This window comes from Pteropus alecto, unplaced genomic scaffold (assembly GCF_000325575.1).
Source record: "Pteropus alecto unplaced genomic scaffold, ASM32557v1 scaffold60, whole genome shotgun sequence".
NCBI lineage: Eukaryota > Metazoa > Chordata > Mammalia > Chiroptera > Pteropodidae > Pteropus > Pteropus alecto.
The window spans coordinates 2,487,609-2,498,080 of NW_006430726.1; the positions used below are offsets into that span (position 1 = coordinate 2,487,609).

At 45.4% G+C, this 10,472-nt stretch overlaps 1 pseudogene; it reads left to right on the forward strand.

Moving 5' to 3' along the window:
• The first annotated feature begins 6,849 nt into the window (after window positions 1-6,849).
• Window positions 6,850-6,968, forward strand: LOC112484035 (annotated as a pseudogene).
• Window positions 6,969-10,472: the final 3,504 nt, after the last annotated feature.

The window sequence follows — 10,472 nt, forward strand, 5'->3', positions numbered from 1 at the left end:
TTCCGTACGCTTCCAGGCTGGGTATGAGACACCTTGCTCCCTGGCCGACAGGTACGCTAAGTGCTTATATAATAATATGAAAAAAGAAAATACACCCAGAATGTCATTCTAAGCTATAAAGTATAAGGCAGATTAGAATGGTTCCAGAAGCAGTATTCTGAAAAGAGGTCACTAAGGAATTCTAGCTTTCCATTTAATTCTGGTCACTTACCCATATATTTCTGGCCCTAAACTTTTAAAAAAGTTATTTTGTTGTCCTATTATTTTGAATGTATTTTTGAGAGCTGCTTCAAATCCTTTATGAAATGAGGCAGGAAACAAACAGAGGGCAGACAAAACAAATAAAATCAGGAGACCCAAATCCAAGGGGATACAGAAGATGCGAAGAGAGAATCAAGAGTAGGACATGAGAGAGAAAGACTGTTCATTCCAGTTACAGACTCTGGGCCCATCGGCCTAGTTTTACATCCTACTTTCTAGAAGAGGGAGGTTCTCTGATCATTTGGAAATGCTCCCTGGCCATGGAGAGGCGGGAGATCCCACACCCTTGTCACCTCCTGCTGCCATGGGGATGGAGATTTAGCAAGCACTAAGCTCCCAGAGCTTGGAGGTGCTAGAAGGGCCAGCCAGAAGGGCCTACTGCGCATCTCCGCCCAGTGGTCACTGAGGTTGCTGGGTACACCTAATCCAGCTGTCACCATGCACTCGCTCTCCTCTGCAAACAATAGCTGGTCAGGCCTGGGCTCCGCGGCTGCCCATCTGCCACACACTCTCCCTGGCCAGAGATGCAGGTGTCTCTAAGACAGCCCTTATCCCACAGACCATCTCCCCTCATTCTCCCTGCTGTGGATCTGTGGCTCAGATGGGGATTTTCCAACCCACCCACAGGGCCAGTGCTGGCAGTGCGAGTCCCAGATATGCCATGTGCCCTCCTCTCTCCCAAGTCCTTCCCCAGGGCTCCTCACCAGGCTAAGCTACAGGCTCTGACATTGGATTTGAATTCTGGCACCAGCTTTGCGACTTCTGGAAAGTTACTTAGTCTCTCTGTGCCTGAGTTCCTTTTTCATGCATAAGACAGACAACAACATAGGCACTTCAAAGAGCTGAGAGGAGTCAGTTAGTTAAAATACATAAACAATTTTACAGTGTCTGGCTCAAGTGCCCAAGAAATATAAGCTCTTTTTAGTTCCCTTTCATTCCTCTGACCCTCCAGAAGGCAACCTGGGCAGCAGACCTCCCCTTTAACTCAAGCAGGGCCTTTCGCTCTGTCTGTCTGCAGTCTGATGAGGAGACCAAGAAGCACCTTTATGAATGTCCTGAAACCTATGAATGGACCTTAAGAATCTGCGGGGAAAAGTAAAGGCCTGCAGACTAACACAGGCCCTGTCAGTGACTCCCTTATTCTTGTTCTCTTAGTTGGTTTCCTATTCCATAAAAAGGAAATCATTTTGCCTAATCCTCATTACTCCAGCAGTAGAATCTCAAGAATAACTGTATTTATAAAATAGCTGTATTTAGAAAATGTAGTTTTGATACTAGAGTATTAGTATTTAGGGGCCACTGCCCTACAGAGGAAGCCCCCACACCATGCCTCTGGCACAGCTGGCTCCCGGCATGGGGGGCTGCTTGGCAGAGCCTCAGCTGTGATGCTCCTGTAGCAGGAGCTGGTCTTTACTCCCTGTTCAAACTCATAAAATGTAGAATCCCACAAACCCAGAAAGAGGTTCGAATGCTGGGAGATCAAACGAATGACGAGGTCACTCACTGGGGATGAAAAGTAGAACTGTCGGGGTGAGGCCGCTAACGTCACTGTAAGGGTGAAGAGGCCTTGAACTGGAAACTGTTGGGAGCCTCTGAATTAAGTGTCCTCTAACACCCTTTCAAGTTCGGCCTCAAAGTGGTGATGGTGCAATGTTAGGCTGCCCTCAGTTCTGTGACATTTGCAGCATCAAGTGGCTCGAGTTCAGCCAAACTTTGTACTTTCTAGAGAAAGTATGGAGAGGACACAATCTTCCACAGCCTTCCTCTGCACTGCCACCCAAGCGAGGCTTCCTGTGGTTGTGTGGCTCATACAATACGAAACACACACCTAGAAGGTGTCTGCAGGCTGAGACAAGCTGGCCTTTGCCCACACAGTGGGAGAACTGAGAGGTGGTAGCTTCCTATTTTCACTTCATCAATAAAAAGCAGCTGGAAAGGAAGCCAGAACCAAGGGTCATCACTTCCCCTGCTCTCTCCAGAAATGGGAAAAGCTATTCCTTTCTTGCCATGGGTAGACTGACTTGTAAATGCCAAGTTAACTCTTCAGACACTCACTCACACCCACCCAGACCCAGGGAGAAGCTGCCTAGCCTGGCACTTGACCAGAGCTTTCTACCTTGTGTATTGACCACTAGCGACATGTCAGTGGAGGGCCAGATGTGCAGTCTCTTATTTCTTCCTTACGACTACTCTCAGAAGGCAGTATTACTATGTCTATTCATAGACGAAGAAAAAAGGCTCCGAGAGGCGACACAATAGGGTCAGAGACTGAGATGGCATGGAGTCAGAATTCTAGCTGCTCACTAGACGCCCTGCCTCAGTGAGAGGTTAATGAATTCTGCCCCGCCCACCCTCTTCCCGCCTTGCCCTCTGCTTCACTCAGGCATCTGGTGCCTTGAACCCTCCACCTCCGGCTTGTGTGGGGCTCCCCGCCTCCTTCATCTCATGGCCCAGCCCTAAAAGCAGCATGTGCTGACAATACCAGTTCAAGCATCAGAATCAGAGAGAACTGAATTGCAATCTTGACTTTCCAATCCACTGTGTGGTTATTTAGGGCAAATTAGTCTCTGGGCCTTGATGTGTTCATCTGAAGGCAGAAATGTTATTACCCTTCTCACGGAGCTGCGGTTTAGACTGGCAGAAATACACAACAACCCCTCGGCTAAGGGCCCAGGGAACCAGGTACTGAGGTGCCTGAGGGTTCTCCACAGAAGCTTTGGAAGCAGACCACTTGGGCTCACATCCCAGCTCTTCCACTCAGTAACCCAGGGCCCGTAGCTGCTGATCCAGAAATGTCTCCTACCCCCACTTCCCGGTCTTTGTTATGATGTGCTATTATGACGTGCCTATCATAATAGTTTCAGGAGGTTGTGAGGAATTTCAGGAGTTGTATTTTCTCCTCAAACCAAACACTCCCTGGGTGACCCTGGCCCCTCTCCAGCTCCTCAATCCTGATCTCCGGCTGGAGCTCCAGCCCTCCAGGCTCGGTACCCACCTCTCCCGTGGATGCCCTCACCAGACGTCTCATGAGCACTACCAACCAACCGTGCCTGGCACCTTCCCGTCCACATCAGCCTCTTCCCAGTATTGCTTGGGTACCACTTTCCCCACTTGTCTCATCCTTAACTGTCCTTCCCTCATCCCCCACGTACGAGTGCTCACCTCCTCTCCATCCCTCCTGTCCATCCCCTCGCCTCCATCTCCTGGCCACTGCCAGGCCACCAGCACTCCTGACCATCCCCCATGGGCCACAGGGCACTGAGGCCTGATCAGATGTGGTATGGCCTATTACCTATTGCATTGAGGATGGGCCACAGGCAATGGTGCTCACAGTGCTAAGAGCACCATCTGAGAGGCTGCAGGTTGGAAAGAAGCTGAGTTTTGAACCAGCCCTGTCATCCAACAATAGCTGTAACTTACTGAGCACTGACTGCCAGCACCAGGCCAAGTCCCCACTTACAGTAGAGTCCAGCTGCCAGTTCTAAGAAGCCAGTCCAGGTGGGAGAAGGCGGGGAAAAATGGGGGCAGAGGAGGCGGTGAGAGCGCAGGCAGGATGCAGAGAGCAGGAAGCCCGACCTGGAGCCTTGTCCACACCTAAGGAGCAGGCCTGCTCCCTGCCTGGGGCATGGAGGGAGGAGCTCTAAGTGCTCCCCACGGGTATTTCTACACACAGACGGTTCACTTCTTGCGTCACCACGACAGCCTTTTTGCTAGCCCCTCCCTGGTTCCTGACTGTCCACGCCACATCGAATCCGTTCTGGAGCCAGCCTGACCTGAAAACACAAATCTGACAAGCGGCTTCTCTTCTCGGATGAAACTCCTCAGAGGTTCCCTCAATGCAAACTGTCAGCAGGCCGCCCCCTGGAGCTCTCAGCCCCAGGCAGCTGAGGTCCTGCATGCCAAACTCTGAGCCTCCACGCCTCTGGATGGAGGCCCCTTCCCTTCCCTTCCCTTTCCCATTCCTCTCCACTCGTATCGCCAGGTAAACGCCTCTCATCGTTCTTCAGAATCCCACTCAGGTGACATCACTGCCCGAAGCCTTCCATGAACCTACCAGTCTAGGTCAGGTGCCCGGGGTCTCTGCACCCTTGCCCCCTTGCACACCATCTATCACCTGCTCTCAGTGAACCCCTCAGCCTGTTTCCTTATCTGCCTCTGCACCTGATCCATAACTCAGGACTGCGAAGACACACCCTACTGGTCCTTTCAATAGCTCAGGCTCTGATACTCAGAAGCAGCTCAAGAACTATTTGTGGAATGAATGAATGAGTAAATACAAGGGATCTCTTGCAGACACAGCCTCACTTATCACCGCGGCTGTAGAAGGGGCCACATACATCAGACATGCCCCTGGATGAACGGAGTGGGGTTATACAAGCCAGAGGCACACACATCCAATCCAAATGGACCCCAATGTGAGACTGTGGGCCTCCTGACAGCAACACAGAAAAGCAGGATTTTTTACAGATCTTCAACACTATGAGAACACCATATATGCCAAACACAGCATGTCACTGAGCAGCACCTCATCTCAAAATGTCCAGTTTGCAGCCCCTGCAGAAGCAGCATTTGAAATGAATCGGAGTCTGTATGTAGTCTGGTCCCTGAGCATCCCTCTGCCAGAGCCCTTGAGGAATGGCAAGTTTGGAGTCAGGGCGGTGGCTGCTGCTGCTTTCTTCCTTCCCTCTTTCTTTTCCCAAAGCCCCTGGAAACCCAGACCAGTTAGCAAGCCACTTGAGATGAGGCTTTTCTTTCCCTTTGCCCAAGACGGGGTGTTCACAGGGCCCCCCACACACACCCTCATTCTGAAAGGTAGGCTCTACCTACTGTGGGGTGAGATCATTCTCTCTTCCCGAAAGGCTGTCAAGTGTACCTAACAATCCCAGAGGACTATTCTAGACCATGTTGCTCTGTCTGTGTTATAGATGGTGACATTCTTTCTGTCTGCTTTAATCATAAACTTGAAGAAGAGGGGTAGGGTAGGTAGTTCAAGAGTCAAAAGGTTTTAGAACGATATCCGGCTTTGCAGGAGTAACAGGTTCAGAACACTCATCTTCTCTGAAGAATCAGCCCTAGGCTCAGGGTCACACCCCCACCCCCACCCCTCCCCGGCTATGACAGCAGGTGGACCAAGCACTCCCCTTGTCTGGAGAGAAGCAATCAGATGTGGGCGCTGCATGTTGCTAGGAAGCAACTGGCAACAGCTGGCTAAGAAATAAGTCATGTCCTTGGGAAAGCATGCTCACGGTGGCTAATTAAATGCTGCCACAGCACCTCTTCCTTCAGGGAGCTAGAGAAATGTGCCGAATTAATGCAGGCAGGAGCAGGCAGGGAGCAATGGGTTCACAAACCTGCTAAGGCCCCTCCTGACTGTGCAAGGGAAAGGCTCAGGGGGCAGGAATGAAACTGCTAAGCCCCCAGGAGGCCGGTAAAGTAAAGAAAACCCTGGCCTCAGACTACTCAGACTACTCCTCTCAACTAGTCCACAGAGTGTCTTCCTAATACCACTTCTGCTACTACAGGTGAATTCATTGGTTAAACACTTTTTAAAAACCTCTTTAAAGCCCGCTTCTGGGTATATATCCAAAAGAATTTAAAGAAGGATCTCGAAGAGATATTTGCACATTCATGTTCATAGACACACTATTCACAACAACCAAGAGGTGGAAACAACCCAAGTGACCATCAACCAACGAACCGATAAACAAAATGTGGTCTATACGACAATGAAATATCATTCAACCTTAAAAAGGAAGGAAATTATGACACACGCTACATCACGGATGAACCTTGAGGACATTATGCTAAGTGAAATAAAAGAAACACAAGACAAATATTTTACGATTCCACTTTATGAGGTAATTAAAGTAGTCAAATTCATAGAAGCAGAAAATAGAATGGTGGTTACCAGGGGCTTGGCTAGGGGGCAAATGGGGAATTGTTTAATGGGCATAAAGTTTCAGTTCTGCAACATGAGACTGGTTGCATAACGATGTGAATATACTTAACGTTACTGAACCGTATACTTAGAAATAGTTAAGATGGTAAATAAAATGTTATCACAATTACAAATAAAAAACTCACTAAAAAAATTTTAAGCAATACACGTTCACAGTAAAAGAATTACAAAGAGAAAGAGAATAGAATAAACTAAAAAGTAAATGTTCATGTTCCCTCACTCCTGGGTCCATTCTCCAAAGGTAATCGTCATCAACAGCAGCTTCTGTATGCTTTCAAAGTGCTCTATGCCTCTACAAGTGTGTATGTATTTACATCCATACTGGCTTCAATTTCAGTACAGACTGCAGTCTTTTTTAACAAAATACAGCATTACGCTAAACGCAGTTGTTCAATTACTATGTCTCACAGAGCTTTCCAAATCAATATGTACACATCTGCCTCGTTATTTTTAACAGCTGTTATCAGATTCCATTAATGGCCATTTCATAATTTGTCTGTCCTCTATTGTACTTTCCACTTTTTCATAATGAAAAAGTTGCAATGAAATAGACTTGTGCATATGCTTTGCTCACATATGCAAATGCTTTGCCCTGATACATAGAATTTAACTGAGTTAAAAGATATGCAGTCTACGGCCATCCCACCCTGAACAAGCCCGATCCTGTCTGATCTCAGAAGCTAAGCAGGGTCGGGCCTGATTAGTACTTGGATGGGAGACCACCTAGGAAGACCAGGTGCTATAGGCATGAAAAATAAAAAATAAGGGATTGTAAGCTGACAAAGGTCCTTGCAATCTGTGAGGTCAACCAAGGGTTGCCTAACCTTAAAAAAAAAAAAAAAAAGATATGCACATTAAGGCATTCTCTTTGGCTTTCAAGAATGTGAATCAACTTACTCTCCCACTAACAGTGGATGAGAGCACCCTACATTCTTGACAATACTGGGTTATCAAACAATTTCAACCTTTGCTAATCTGATGGATGAAAATATAAGCATTTTTTCATATAGTTGTTGACCATGTATATTTATGTATTTTTCCTGTGAATTTCCTGCTAACAATATCCTTTGCCAATTTTTTTCTTTGGGATTGTTCATGTTTTTATTATTTTCTAAAACATTTTATTCTAAAGAAATCTATCTACCCTTTGATAAATGTGTTGTCATTTGTCATCCGATTTTGTTTTGAAATTTTTTTGCTATGCGTAAGTTTGCATTTTATGTGTTCAATTTTATGGGATTTTTTTCCCGTCCTTGAAGGGACTTACTGCAAAATTATAAACAGAAATCTAGACGACAGTAAACCTTGCCAATTATGATTCATCTTTCTGTGACCTTGGCACTTGCTGCCTGCCACTCCCTGAATCCTCTCTTCATGAACCCACAGAAATGTTCCCGAGTCCTACTCCAGCTTTCCCCATTCTGCCTTTTTAGGAAACTCTACATTTCTCTAACACAACACTTTTCAGCCTTCTAAATCTCATTGCCTTATTTGATAACCAGGAGAATCTACTGTCCCTCTAAGATTTTGAGGGCATGTGTCTCAATTATTAAACCCTGTTCCTCTGAATATCCTCATCAGACAGGATTTTTTTTCAAACTCTCCAGTATGTAATGTGAAAACAACGCATTTCTCTCATTTTCTCAATAAAAATGATACCAACTTGTTTTTTTAAAGGAAACCTCCCTCAAGATTCTAACGTGCCTAGTACCTCAATCTTATCCCTAACCTACTGTGAATTAAGAAGCATTTTTTTATAATCTTTATTTTTAAAAAAACTTAACCAGAATGACATTTAATTTTTTAAAAAAATAACTGCCTTGGGAAAACAATCTGGAGGCAGTTTATTTTGAGTAACACATCTCTCCTACCCCCCACCCCCGCCCTGTAAGGGCTGACATCAAACCTCATAATACCCAACAAAAACTTTTAAAGACTAGGGTGAAGAGAATGAGTTTTAAATTACCTTTCTTTTGCTTCTTTGTTCCCTCGTTCAAATATTTTATTCCCTCTTTTTTTCCTTTTAGTAGAAAGAATCCCTCTCTATTCTTTCAACAATTAATTAAAGCTAAGAGACAGTCTCTTCTTCTAATCCTGGAAAGTTAATTACTAATCTTGGAAGAGAAATAGTAGTTGGAGACCAGATTTCTGGCCTCAGAGAAGCAAGTGGGACCGAGAAGAGCTGCCTGACTGTGCAGCACGGGGCCTGGGAACCCACTTCTGCTGTAAGACGTAACATGTGCCACCACCATGCAGCAGTTTCAGACGGTTCTCCTGGGATGCTGTAAATTCTCCCCGCAGGGGACAGGCCTTCATCATGAAAGAGTTAATGAAACATTACATGGAGAAGCAGTGGGCTCCCACAAAAAAGCAGCCACCACTCAGCTCTTTCTTCCTGACTCCACACTCAGAGACTGGATAACCAATAGCTTGACAGTAGGGTGGATGAGCCAAAAAGAGGGCAAATACGAAATCAGAGTATAACCTTTTTGAAGACATCTTAAGCAGCATGTACATTTAATATATGTAGAATTACAACATGTATTACTCAACAGGAATGATAACAATATGAAGAGCATGCTCGATTTGCACACACAAGCGATGATAGCAGTGATGTCACAACTGCTGCCTGGCTGACACTGATAAGATGCCAGTTTTAGATACGCTTCAATTTTGAAAAACGCATCTCAGAAATGATGAACTGATATAAATACCTTCCTATATAAGATGCTGAGCACAGCTTCCGGTCCATCGCCAGCTTTTAATGAATGTTCATAGTCAACAACAACAACAAACTCTCAGCAAAAAAAAACTCATTCCATCCAGTGTGTTTGGCTGCAAAGAGGGTTAGGAAAATGTTGGTCTTCTCAGACCTGGCTGCACTGGGGACAGAGGCTTTAGCAGCAGAATGGTACCACCACAGATGCCACCAGTCTCTGGTGGGTGAGCACGGGCTGAGCCTGGAGCAGGGACAAGCTCATAGTGCTTGGTCATCAGGGAATGAAGAGGCACTACGAAGGTTGGGTGCAATCTCTGTGACACTAAAGAGACAGGTGAGCCATCCACACAAGCCAAAAGATCTAGAGAGGAGAAGGCAGCTAGCATTTATTATTTACTGTATTAAAAACTGTACTTAACGCTCAGTTGGTGCTCATATTAATCCTGCAAAGTAGAAGTTATCCCTATTTTATAGAGGAGAAACTGAGTCTCAGTAAAGTTCTTGTTATCAAGCCCAGGGGAGCTGAGCTAGTAGGTTACAGTGCCAGGGTTTGCAGAAGGCCTCACTTGCGAGCCTGAGCTGTTCCCGCAATTCTATCAGAACACCATGGGTAAAAAATCTGAGTCGTACTCCGTACCTCTCTGCCTCCTACGTTCTCTCTGCCTCTGGAAATCAAATGTTGTATGATGGAGACTTTATAGATTTTTTTAAAAAATGACAGAGGATTATAGCTATAAAGGATATACACTGAGCAGATTAATGTTGTAAACCAAACTGCCCCCTGGAACATCAAAATCACTTAATATGCTCAACTGCTTTTGAAGCACGCGTCGCAGAGAACCGTTACACTGATTACCAATAATTATAATCTACTCATTAAGGAAAGTCCCACAGGGCTTCTACAAAGGAACACTCATGGCTGAGATGGGAGCGACTCTGTGTACTTGAAAATAATGAAGCTACCATTCTTTTAAAAATTATCTAATTTAGATTTTCCACTGTTTTATACCGGTTCTCTGCAAGGACTATGAAAGGGGTTTTGCTAAATTTGAATGGAATCTTTCTCTCAAAGATCCAGAGAAGCTTCAGCTGGATCATTGACATGTCAGTTCCCTGAAGAGCAGGGATGAGAGGAGAGAGATTCTGGGAAGAATACAGATCTGAAATATATATATATCCCCCAAAGTCTCTGCTTTTCTTAAGCATTCTGGTTTCTCCAAGAAGAACTTGTTTCTCCAAAGATTCTTGAGATTCATTGGACATTGTGGAGACAAGACACTAGATTTCTGAGAGCACCTTTATACCCTTTGGAAACAAATCCGATCTAAACAAACATTTAGGGGTTGAGAACTTACTATGGGTCAAGTGCTCAATAGGCTGAATGCTTTATCTCTCATTTTAGTTAAGTCCTTTAGTTACAAGAAACTGCCAGGCCAGCTCAGGAGACTGCAGAGGGAGTATAGGAGAGCCAAAAATCATACAAAAATCCAAGAATAGGAATCTTACAAAAATCCAAGAACAGGATTGGTACCA